This window comes from Petaurus breviceps, unplaced genomic scaffold (assembly GCF_028583685.1).
Source record: "Petaurus breviceps papuanus isolate PSGF00001 unplaced genomic scaffold, PetGlider_PUasm1.0 131, whole genome shotgun sequence".
NCBI lineage: Eukaryota > Metazoa > Chordata > Mammalia > Diprotodontia > Petauridae > Petaurus > Petaurus breviceps.
The window spans coordinates 5,529,674-5,543,175 of record NW_027185674.1 but is presented as its reverse complement, the minus strand read 5'-3'; positions in this window follow the sequence as shown (position 1 = coordinate 5,543,175).

Here is a 13,502-nt window from a genome sequence, read left to right as displayed (position 1 = left end):
AATTAAAAACACTGTTTAGAAGACAATGGAAAATAAAAACTGATAAGTACAAACAGTATCATTTAGACAGAGAAAGACCCCATTCAATGCTAAGATCACTTTTATGGGAAAAAAAAAGAAGTTTTTGAAAAGCAAGAATTCAAAATAAATAGTAAAACTTCTTTCTAATCCTACTTTTCCTACAAGACAAGGATTAAAAGTAAAAGAGAACACATGAAAATGAAAGCCAGCTATCAAGGCATTATATCAAGCCATTTACACCATCTTTCACACAGATTAATATGCAACCACATATTTAATATAGAAATCAGTAGATCTAAGAGGAAAAGGAAAACACTAAGGGTTTATAAAATTCCTATTATGTTTGCTAAATCATAAGGACAAGGAATGTTTTTTAGATCATATTCTGAAATCCCATATGCACATTTGCCACTTTCTGAAAAAATATTTAGGTCACGAAAGGAAAAATAGATAGGTTATAAATACTGCATAAATCACATAATATTTCCCTTACTTTACCAATGTTATTCTCACCCCCTGACCCCCTCATCCCCCTTTAAATGAGTGTGCAGATTAGGACACTTCTCTTTGATTCAGACCAACCACCCTCTTATGCTTCAAGGGTAGGATACAAATTGGGCAGATGATTTTACGGGCCATCTAAATCTTTCTTTATACAGTGTAACATCAAGAGAGAAATTTGATGCTATGGCAACCAAGGTCAAATTTCTAGTCTAAATTAAAAGGCGGGTATAGAATTACATCTATAAAACCTAGATCTTGTTTTTTTTTGTGTATTTTCAGAAACTTCAGTAAATATGGAGAGGGTATTTTTATATGAGACATTTTAGATGGAAGACATGAGACAGAGGACCCTGGTGTCTATCTAGGCTCTTTCAAAAGCCATCCAAATAAATAAGCTTGATCACATCCTGAAAAAATTTTATAAAACACTTTCCTAAGAAACACAGACTTAGTGTAATTATTATGTTTAAATCAAAACATCTTTCCCCTTTTCTACTGCGCCCTTCCATATAAATGGCACAGTTCTGTCAATAACAGACACGTCAGCAAGGTACAGCTAGAACCTCAGGTTTAAAAACAGTTATTATGAGCCACAGGAACAGTACAAAGGCTGGACTAAGCCTTTCAAGGTGTAAGTTTAAATTCCAGCTTTTCTACTAACTGGCTGTGTGACCTTGGACAAGTCACTGGCCCTCACCTCAGTTTTCCTACCAATAACATGAGTGGGTTAGACTAGGTTATTACTAAGATCTTTTCCAGCTCTAAAAATCATAACATTCTATGAACAGGGGCCATTTGTAATTGTTGCCTTCCTATGAGCACGTTGGCAAAGCAAACAGAGAAGACAATATGACACAACTTTCATTTTACAAGAGGATCCCACACAAACAAGACACTATGCTTATGAAACTCACTCTTATCCACTAAGATTTAGTTCTGGTCTTGCAAGTAGCATATTTGTGAATCACCCGCAGGAGAAATTCATAAATCCACCAAACCCCACTCCAATGGAAGAGTCCACCATTCAGAATAGATTTGCCCAACTATTTTCTCTCATGTAAATATTTTTCACTTTCAAGTTACTGGTGCCTAGGATTATTTCCCCAACTCCCAGGATCCCCTGCAGAGGAACCATAAATACTACGGAAGCTGCTTCCTTGCCAAACTCCCCATTTATCACAATTCTTCCTTGCTTGATGCTGGAGGAAGGGCAAGAAAAAAGGTAACAGTGGCAGGCAGCTAGCTGTTGGTCAGAACTCGGTATCAGAGAAACTATGCATAAATGGTCGGAAGGTGTAAGTGAAATAGTATTAAAACTGGTTCTTCTACATTATGAGTTAAAGGTGGAAACCAAGGCCAACCACAAGCATTTAATAAGCACCTATATGCCAGGCTCTGGGGATAGCAAAAAATATATATATATGTGTATATATGAAACTGTCTCTGCCCTCAAGAAGCTTACATTCCACTGGGGTTGATAACATACACATTTGAGTGTGCAGAAAATAAAACAAGATAACTTTTTTGGGGGGAAAGCATAGCAGCTGGGAGAATCAGGAAAAGCTTCACGTAGAAAAATGTCAATTGAGTTAAGTCTTTAAGAAAACCAGAGATTCTAAAGGAGAATATTCAAGGCACGGGGGGAAAGTCACTGCAAAGCCATGGAAATAAGAAACAGCATTAAGTGTGAAGTCCACCAAGACAGCCTAAATAGGCCTCAGAAGGGGAAGTAATAGACAATAAACACGGAAAAGCTGAACCCGGGCTGTGAAGGGCTTTAAAAGCAAACAGTGAAGTTTGTGTTTAGCCCTAGAGACAATAGCCAGCCACCAGAATTTTTTGAGTGATATAGTCAGATCTTTTAGGAAAAACACTTTGACAGCAGTATAGAGGACAGATTGGGATGAAGGAGAAATCTGTGGCAAGGAGACCAATTAGGAAGCTACTGCAATGGTCTTGGCAAGACACGATGATGGCCTGAACTAGGTAGTGGCCATGTGAGAAGAGAAGGGCTTAGATTCAAGAGACGTAGAGGTAGACTGGACAGCATCTGGCAGAAGGGAGAGCTGAAGATGAGCTAGGATAGGAAGTTAAGAACCTGGGTGACTAGAAGGGGGGTGGATCCCTTGACAGAAGTATTAGGGTCGGAAAGTTCAGAAGGAGTGGGTTGAGGGGAAATATGAGTCTTGTTTCGCGTATGTTGAGTTAGAGATATCCACTGCTCGTCCAGTTTGAGTGTCCAGTAGACTGTTGGGGACATGGGACTGGAAGTCAAGTAAGAAATAAAGACTATACAGATCAGTGAGCCACATGGAGAGATGATAATGAAGCCTGCAGGAGCTGATGAGATAAAGACTTTGAGCACAGAAAAGGGGGGAGCTTCTGCGTATAGCCATTGTAGGGGGTGCAGAGGGGCCACATACAAATGAAGGGAAAGCACAGGACCCAGAGATGCATTCAGACAGCTAGGAGACCCAGGAGAGGAGCTCACAAAGACGGCACACCCAGGAAGGGCAATGCTGCAGGAAGGTGAAGGATGAGAACCGAGATTAGGCCAGAAGGTGCGATCATCAAGACATCACTGGCGACTTTGGAGAGAGCAGGTCTGATCAAGTGGTAAGATCAGAAGTCAGGCTGCCCAGCCCTGAGACGTAGATAGGCAAGGAGAGGAGGAGCTCCAGGGAATGGCTTTCGTCTCCTCGGTAAAGTCTGACGTGAGGTCTTCCTCTGACAGGACGGGAGGCAGTGGTGCAGGAGCCTGGAAGGAAAAGGAGGATGTCTGGAATAGCTTCTGTGAAGCACAAAAAAATCAAGAAGGGAGCCGTGAAAAGATGGCCTTGCTACAGCGAGGGCCCCATGGAGACTAGACAACTCTAAAGGCTGGAGTGATCCACTGGGGGGCTGGCAAAGCACATGCAGTATAAGGATAAGGAGGGGATGGATGAGAGTAAGGGCTGACTAACTACAGGGGCACTACTGAGAAGAGAGAAGGCAAAGCGAAAGCAAGCCTGACGGCTTGAGAACATACTGGGGGGTTTTATGGCCCGGAGGTTCCCCAGGCCCAATCTCTAGCCACAGCCTTGTGATTTGACCTCTGTAGCGTCTCTTCCCTATGTCCCCTTCTCTCCTCTCACTGCAGGCCCTCCTGACCTCATGCCCGGATTACGTGGTGGGTCTCCCTGCCCCACGCCAGTCTACCCTTCACTCAGCCATCAAAATGATGTTCCTAAACTGCAGGTGTGACCAGGCCACTCCTCCACTCAAACTCTAGTGTATCTCTTTCACTTTCAAGACCCAATATAAAATCTTCTGTCATTCTAAGCCCGTCACAACCTGTCTCTGGCCTTCACCCACACACACACACACACACACCCCTTTCCAGTCTCCTTCCACCTTCCCTCCATTCCACATACTCTGTGATCTAGTGACACTCGCCTTCTTGCTATTTCTCACACAAGAAACTTCATCTCTGGATTCCAGGCACATTCACTGGCTGCCTCCCCCAGGTGGAAAACTCTCCCTCCTCACTTCCTTTAAGTCCCAGCTAAAATCCCACCTGCTATCGGAAGCCTTTCCAGATCCCCCTCATTTCTAGCATCTTCCCTCTGCTGATCATTTCCAATTTATCCTGGATATTGTTTGTTTGTACGTGGTTGTTTCCATTCTGTCTTTCCCATTAGCTTGTGAGCTCCTCCATCTTTTGCCATTCTTTGTATCTCTAGTGTTTAGTCCAGTCCCTGGCACATTGTGGGTGCTTAAATGTTTACTCACTGATGTGAGTTCAAAGAAGAGGTTTAGGAAGAGTTAAGGTACAGGGAAAGATGATAAACGGAAGGTTATGATCGGATAAAAGGATTTCAGACATTCTGACCATGGAAGTAGAACACTTACAGATAAACACTTGTAAAATGGTCCAAACAACTAATTTAGGAACTTTGGGGATTTTGTTATCTTCTCATACAAACAGTGAGGGCACCAGAGGAAGAAATTATAGTTCAGAGGTTGAACCAGATACATCTGACTTTTTCTAAATGGACAATGCATTTGTCATGACGTAAGACTGAATTTGGTTTCATCACAATGTATCAGACCCTATCCTACAAATATTATTAAATGGATTTTTGACACAATAACTTGTAATGTACCAATCACATCAAGGCAAAGTATTATGCTATTAATACTGCATGAATTTAGATATCAAAAGGAATAAAAATTTAATGAAATATTTTAATGCACATGCTCAAGAGCTACTTTTTCATTTTAAAAGGTGGCTAAGTGTTTTAAAAAAAATGAAGTAGATGTGACTGAAATTCTTTCTCAACTACTATGTAAGTTCTATTAGCCAGAATCATCAGAAAATGTAGTTTTTTGGTTAAATGAAAATTAACCAGAATTTTCTTTTTATTTCTGACAATGTAGTCAACTTGAAATGGACAGATTTTTTTTTTTCCTGCCTTACTAAATTAAGCAAGGAAAGAGACTTGGGGTTGAAATCAGACAACCAGAGTTCAAATCTAAGACTTATCAGCATAACCATGGGTAAGTAAATTAGACACTGGATCTTAATTTCCTTATCTTTAAAATTAGGGGATTGGATCAGTCCTTAATTCTATAATCCTGTGATAATCATACAGTGATTCTTCTTTCATGACTCAACATTTTCCAATGCCTTAGAGTCATAAAAAAATCAGTCGTCTTATTCTTTTTCTATTAAAAATGATATTGCCGGGGCGGCCAGGTAGCACAGCGAGTAAGAGCACCAGCTCCAGTGTTGAGAAGACCTGGAGATCGAATCCCGGGCTCAGATACTCAGCACCACACCCAGAAATAACTGGCTGTGTAACCTTGAGCAAGTTACTTAACCCCAATTGCTTTAAAAAAAAAAATGATATTGCTCTGATTGATCACCCACCTCATTCACAAGAATTCATTACAAATGAATTATGGTTTTCTAAATCAAATCACCCTAAAATAAGTATTTGCTATCATGGAAGATATTCAAAGGAATATTCCATAACTCCAAAAACACATTTAAATGAGTTCTAAAACTGGTCTGAAAAGTGAATGACAGCATAAATAAAATAAGTGTACCGGACCCACACGTTACTTTGAAGTGGGGAGCACTCACTCTGGAGTGTAAATTAGGATATATTTGGTTTGGTTTTTTCTAAAGTTAGTCTCCAAATTACTCCAGTCACTTTGCAGATAAAAAAATACGGGATATTGGTCGGAATTGCCAATGACCCCAGGATATCTTCTAGAAGTTGTATTTTTAAAAAATTCCTGATTTAGCCTTTTTCTTATTAACTTCTTTTTCCTAAAAGTGCAGGAAAAAAAAATCTGGTTAGTTGAGAGTTCTAGATAATGAATATTTCTAAATAATTCAGGTTTAACTATGTAACTTTCCCCTCTTTTGAAATTAAAACATTTAAAACAGAAATCACCAGCAGAATCTCTAAGTTAGATTGAACTCCAGAGGCTTCTGGTCCAACCCATCATACCTGACCAAGAATCCTCTCTAAAATCTATCTGACAAGCAGTCATTTAATATACATTCTTAACATTATCCTGAGAAGGGACAATAATCATTAGTTGACTAGAATACCCAACCATTACTTTTCCAAAAAGAGAATAGCTAACAGGCTCCAAGCACTATGGATACTCCTAGAGATTCCATTTAAATGTTCCATCATGTTAAGATGTTTAAATGGTCTATAAAAGTATTTAGATACTACCTTTGGGGCTAAATTTAATAACTATTCCATAAAAGATAAGACTACTTGAAACAGAATTATGTCCTTCATTAGAGACATAGATACACTTATTTTGCCTTTACAAATAAAAATTAATTTTCACTTTGTTGTAGTCAACCCTTCAGGGTATAAAACTGAGTCACTGGTCAACAGTAAATATTATTTCAGCATAGGTAGGCAAAAGACCAGGAAACAAAACTAAAGAAGATTTTCTTTACCACATTCCTCACGATAGTTGAATCTCTAATTAAAGAAAAATGAATCTTAAAAATTTCTACCTTAAAATTTTTTATTCTGAGGGTAAACTAAATTTAAATAAAGGCACTAACTATAAAAATCAACTGAGGAATCAATGAAAATAAAAAGAAGACTTTTCATACAGTCTTATTGGATGCTAGCTTCAATGTCAAGGCATACTACCACCATTCCTATCTTCAAAAATCCAGGGTCACTTTCACACAATGACAAATCATCAGAATAGGAATTTCAAGTATACCTTTACTGAAGAGATCGTGACTACAGCATTTAATTACAACTACTAATAACAATTTAAATTTAAATTTGTTATTTATTTAAATTGTTATTAATTACACAGATAAGAAAGAGGAAGTGAGCTGACCACAGTCATACAGTCAGTTTTTGAGATTCCAGCTGAAGTTTTCTGACTCCAATGTCATCTTTCAACAAAACCAAACTGTTTGCACTGGAGAAAGCTGCTAACCCTGAGGCCCCAGGATCCTCCCATGGAGACCTTACAGTTACAGAAGGCTGAGACATCTATATACTGGGAAACAAAACCAACCAACTCCAGACAAGAGGGGCTCAAGAAACAACTAAAGACAGGACCCAACAAAAAGCCTCCAGTCAGGAAGGAAGCTGGAACAAAGCCGGAGGCCCACATCTCTGGAAATGGACAGGGAGCGGCTGATAAACATCTTCCTTACTCTGTTCCACCACCACTTAAAGGTCCCTATACAGTAAACTGTGCTTTATACTCATATTTCTGAGAGCCAGAATTTGTTCCAAGAGGTTTGATATACTGGGAAACATTTTGAGCATAACCTGAATTCTGAGTTTACTTCTGTTCAATTTCTTCTGAAAAATCGAGAATGCCGGGAACCTGGGAAAAATGCCACCTCTATGACCCACAAGCTGCCAGCCTTCTGATGCCCACTTCCGCAAGAACATTTCAGGTCTTTTCCAAGGTAAAGTGCCATATTTATTGTATATCTTTTGATTCGGTAGAAGATGTGAATAGAAAAGGCCAGTCTGAAACACTTCTGCCCCTATCCCGCCTCCTTTCTGCTGTGGCCTCCACTCTGGATCTCAGAGGCTTCAAGATACAGCTTGCCCAACTCGCTCCACTGGGGAACCACTATTTATATATTTCTTAATTAACATGTATAGAAGTGTGATACCAATTTTTAATTAGGTTCCTATCTTTTTTGTGTGTGTCACTGACAAAGTTTTTCAGCACCGTGCCCCAATCCCATTTTCCCCATAAACTCTCTCGCTTTTATTGTTTGATTTTACACAGCCCAGTCTTTTTTGGGAATGCATATGTCACATGACAGCAGAATTGACTGTACTGTGTAGGTAGCTGTCCAAGCCATTACTGGATTGTGCAACTTGGGCTCTGCTCAAAGAAACCAAAAATTACAGGATGATGTCCTTTTTTTGTGGGCATAAAGATGGGTGTAGTGTGTTCTGCCCATGTAGGTTATACATGTCCACATGGGTCTGTCTAGATGTGGGCTCAAAGGCTGCAGGAATATCTCTGGGGTCTCCTCCACCCATCCTTCTCCACAGGAAACTGATTCCTGCAGGAGGTTTGGGCCAGAGGCTACTAATCCCTTTGTTCTGCAGACAGAGTGGGTCATAGTCTAGGACTTGTATCTATCTGCCCCTCTCAAGGCTGTTAGTCTAGAGAAAATAATTTTTACTGTGCTCCCCATTGCCATTCCTAAGGAACAGGGTGTCCCCAGGCTATACATCCGAAGCTTTATTCCCTTCCCACCAAATGCCAGTTCCACAATCACACACGCAGCAAACGAACCAGCCCATTTAGCCAAGTTGATGGCACAACAGGAATCAGAGTAGGTGTACGTATAAGACCGTAGCAGACAACCCAGAGCAGAAGAGCTCTCCTGCTAGAAGCTGGACGGCTCAGTGTAACCAAGAGAAAGAGACCCAGACCCCAAGGGGAAGTTCCCCTGCGGCTCTGCTATGGCAGGCTGGGGATAGGGGAATGATGGAGATGCTGGTTCCTCTAGAAGTCTGCTTCTAAGGCTGTGCCCAACCAAAAAGAACGGTAAGCTTTTCAGGCGTGTGGTTGAAACTTAAAACAGACTGTTCTAAATCTTTTACTAAAGTAACAGAAAAAGGAATTCTCTATTTTTCTCCCTCCAGGGTAATGAGTCTCCTAGACTCAAAAATTTGAATTGTCAAGAAAAAAACAGTAAAAACAGATGGCAAAAATGAGCGTTTGGTGGATAATATAACAATGGAGGCTTTGTAAAAGTAGGGTTGAGAGGTTAGCTAGGTGGGCAGGGTGGATGGATAAGGCACCAGCTCCCAAGTTAGGGGGACCTGAATTCCAATCCGGCCTCAGATGCTTACTAGCTGTGTGACTCTGGGCAAGTCATTCAACCTCGATTGCCTGCCCCCCAAAAAAAAGGCAAAATAGGGCTGAGAGATTCAGTGGTCTGTGCACAAGCTGCCTGCCAGGCCTCTAGCCCAGGTCACATTCTTCACACTGCAGCCTGGCCTCTCTCAACAGGGTCGGGGGCCCGCCCTCTCTGTCTCCAGAGAGCATTAGCGGGCCAAATCTGGAAACACCCCAGCACCTGCTGCTCACGAAAAAGGTGAACCGCGTAAAGCCGGGCGGACCGAACCCCCCAGGACCGCGCCACAGTCTCAGGGTCAGAACCCAAAGGCCATTCTGGCGGGGAACACGCGGACCCCCCGCGGTGATGCTTTGGTGCTTTGGCCGGAGCTGACCGTGCCTTTTGGGGCAGAGGGAGAGGGTTAAACTTCAGGTTCTGGGTGACCTCGGGCCCTGGAGCCTCTCTGGGTCCCTGCTCCCTGTTCTGCAAGTGGCCGGGCCAAAGGAGAGCTCAGGGGTGCAAATGGGGAGGCTCTAACAGGAGGCGTCGGGTGCGGGGTTCAAATCCCTGCTCTTCCGCGCAATGAGTGACCTTGGGCGAGTCGATTGCCACGCGGATGCCCAGAACAGTGTCGGGTCAAACGCCGGCAGCTTGGGCTTCTTTCTAAGCACACAGCGGGCACCAGCTCACGCATAAGGAAGCACTAGCCTCAGGGGCAGTTTGTCCGGGGTCCCGCGCATGGCAGTGCCCTGGCGGTGCCCTGGCAGTGCCAAACTCAAAGCAGGGGCAGTGGCTGCAGCCGGGGCTCCAACCTCGGGCTGCGAACCGGTTCTGCGAAGGGCTTGGCTCGCAAGAGGCCTGGGAGGGAGCTACCAACGAGAGGGATCGGGTTACTTTAAGGAGGGGGAAGCCTGGGCTCAGCGATATTTGGTGACCCGCCCAAGGTCACACAGTCAGTGAACCACAGCCCCAGGATCCAGGCGCAGGACTCCAAGCCGGGCGTGGCTGCGGCACCCCCCCCCCCCCCCCGGGATGGGACCCCCCCCGCCCCCCCCGGAAGAGAACCCGGCCGGCCGACCCTTTCCGGGACGGGGGGGGGGGGGGGAGGAGCTCGCACCAGCCTCTAGTCGGGAAAACACACCCCGGCCACCAGCCGAAGCCTGGGCCCGCCGCTGCCGCCTCCGCCGCTTCTTCCGTCCCGATGTGGCGGGCCGCGGGCCTCGGAGCGGAGGAAGCCCCGCCCCGGAAGTCCCGCCTCCCTCTGGGAGAAGTCCCGCCTCCCTCTGGGAAGTTCCGCGGAAGTCGTAGGCCTTTTGGTCAGCTGATCAGCCGGTCCACGCCGGCGTAACCTCCCGACCGCTCCCCGGTGCTGCTGTCCCTGCCCGCAAGGCGCCTGCCACCCGCCGGAGAGAGGAGCCGCTGCGAAGACCAGCTAGCTAGGGTCGGATGGGCCGGCCCCGCTCCGGGGAGGCCTTCCTCCTGTAATCGGCCCAGCCGTCCGCGCAGCAGGGGGCCAAGGAGGACCGGCCTCTCACCCCAGGAGGCCGCCGCAGCGCTGCCCTGGCGCATGCGCAGGCCCCCACCCGGCCGAGTGGACGGGCCCGAAAGCCGGCCTGATGCGGAGCTGCGACCGCGGTCAGACCGGGACGAGGCCCGCGCCTCAGCCGCTGTCCGGACTTCCGTCTTGCCGCGGGCCTCCAAGGGCCGGAAGAGAGAAGGAGGCGGACGGTCTCGGGCAAGCCAAGAACGGCGCTTCCTCCCGTCACAGCGTGACTCACGTGGGGTGTCTTCCACACGATTGCGCGTGGCCTGTGTCAGACTGCCTGGCTTCTTGGGGCGGGCAGAGGGAAGGAGGGGGACACTTAGGGCTAGGCCAGGCGGCTCGGCCAGTAGGAGCGCCGGCCCCGGGGTCGGGGGGACCTGGGATCGAATCCCGAGAGACACCGGCCGTGTGACCTTGGGCGAGTCACTGAGCCCCGGTGGCTTAAAAAAAAGTGAATGTTGAGAACGGAAAATAAATAGATAATCTTTAAAAAGACAAACAACAGCCTTAGTGAGAAACAGAGATGTTGCTCCTTCCTTTTACCAGAAATAGCTGAGAATCAGTGAATATGTAAAAGATTCTGAGGAAGAGAGGGCACCGGAATCAGACATCCTCAGTCTTCTCAGTGAGCTGCAGCACGGAGGGTAAACTGAGGCTTGAGAGAGGAAGAGGTTCGGAACAAGCGCTTTGGGAAAAGGGAGAGGGCGTACAGTGGGTAGGGTGCCAGGCCTAGTCAAGATCTCCCGTGGGCCAGTCACTCAGCCTGGCTGCCTCAGTCTCCTCAATTTGTAAGCTAATGGTAACAACACCGCCTGCTTCATAGGGCTGTTGTGAGGGTGAAATGAAGGCATTTTGCAAACCTTAAAGCACTATATAAATGTTACCCATTATTAACTTTTATCATAGGCCACGTGGCTGAACTGGGGTCATTAGTTTGTCAACGGGGAGGAAGGACACAGGAAAAGACGTGGAGGTGCAATTGGTTACACTCGGCAACTGGTCAGACGTGGTACATGAGGGAGAGAGGAGTCAAACATGACTCCAGGGTTTCAGACTGGGTGGCTCAGGATGCTGGCACGCCACTTCAACAGAAATACTTCACCCCGCTGTCATCTCACCTTCCTCTGTGACAGGGCCAACTTTAATTGATAGGATGTTTTCCACAATGTCTGCTCTCCGTAGGTCTATGCACTTTCTAATTTATAGGCATAAGGCTATGGTTTTACTTCTTAGAATTTTGAAAATCCAAGTGCTATTCTTCCTCACTCTGAGGAATATAAATGAATTAATATTGCTTGCTATTGAATATATACAGGCATACATACATTTATATACAGCTATAGTAAAAAGTAAGGACTTGTTAGGATCTTTGAATTTTAGCTTATTCTTCTATTGAATTACAGGCACTTCGATGAAGCCTTTGCTGATTTAAGAAAATAATTTATTTATTCTCCCTTTAATTGGAATGTATCCTATAAATGTTCATTGTCCCGGGCTTTTTTTGGTCACATCTATAACCAAAAGAAGGTCTCTCCTTTTCCCAATAACTTCCCAGATAAAAGGCCATCTGGACCAGACAACCTCATAGCACCCGGTGTCATACCATAACTCCTTCACATCCTCGGTTGTTATCTCACCTTTGGTAAATCAGAAAACATTCCAGTCTCATAATGTCATCTCACTTAACCAATTGCTTTGCTCAAAGATACTAAAGCCTAGATCCGGAAGCAGAGGAATCAGGTAACATCGTGTTCCACAAATCACCTTCCTAATATTCATCAGAGATAAGGCTTTTTCCCATACACAAAAGGAAAGCTGGGAAGTCATCTTTGGAGCTGCCACACCAATAGTGACAGCAGTGCCCCAATCTGGACCCAGATTGGGAGGCCTGCAGAATCCTATTCCTGTTTCTAATCAGCTGTGAAAAAATATCAAACGGGGGTGGCTAGGTGGTGCAGTGAATAGAGCACCAACCCTGGAGTCAGGAGGATCTGAGTTCAAATCCGGCCTCAAAAAACTAGCTGTGTGACCTTGGGCAAGTCACTTAACCCCAATTGCCCTCCAGAAAGCGCTATATATATATATATCCCAAACAAATCTCCTTTGACACAGTTTTTTTTTTTTTAAAGCAATTGGGGTTAATTAACTTGCTCAAGATTACACGGCCAGTTATTTCTGGGTGTGCTGCTAAGGTCATCCCGACACTGGGGCCGGTGCTCTTACTCGCTGTGCTACCTGGCCGCCCCTTGACACAGTTTTCTACAAGAGTTTCCTTTTCCCCTTCCCTAGTGTGGATGCAAGGTTATCACATAATCACTCATTTGGAGAAACATTTGCCACCAAATGAAGGAATTGCATTGAGTAGGGGAAACTGATCAAAGTATCCAGGAAAGAGAGGTTTATTTATTTTACCTTGAGCTGATCATCTTCTGAGTATGGTCATTATGCATAACTTAATCATGTAGGCCTGAATTCTTTTTAAGGTTGTTCCCCAAGAGGCTCAAATGGATCCAACCTCATATTACTTCCTGTTTTCCCCCTGTAAGACCTAGAGATCTAATTGAAAATCAACACTGAGCTATCTACTAAAATGAGGCAGACAACCCAGTCCACTCTCCCATTAGCAGTGTCGTGTCCTTTGACACTCAAAAAATCCATTGCTTCTTAAAAAGTGAAACATTACAAGTAGGTGCCAGGAAGGAGGAAGTACAGTCAGAAGAGCAATGGGCTTAGGGGACAAGGAGGTCAGGTTCTTGAATAGAAGCCAAAAAGAGAACAAGGCTGGATCCACAAGCCTGAAATTGACCCAATTTTTATTGAATGAAAACCCTAGACAAAGTGCCCATCCCCTTACATGGAGAGAATGTTTTTCATTGTTTAACATCTTGCTACGTATAAATGTCCAGATAGGAGCAGTTTAAAAAAATTTTTAGAACACATCCCTGGAATTATAATAAATCAATGAGAAAATATAATTTTTGCATTTTGAAATTTGCTTTAAAAGTTTCTACTAGCCCATTTCTTTAAGATGTGGGTTAAAATTCTAACTCTTATATTCACTCGCTGTGTGATTAT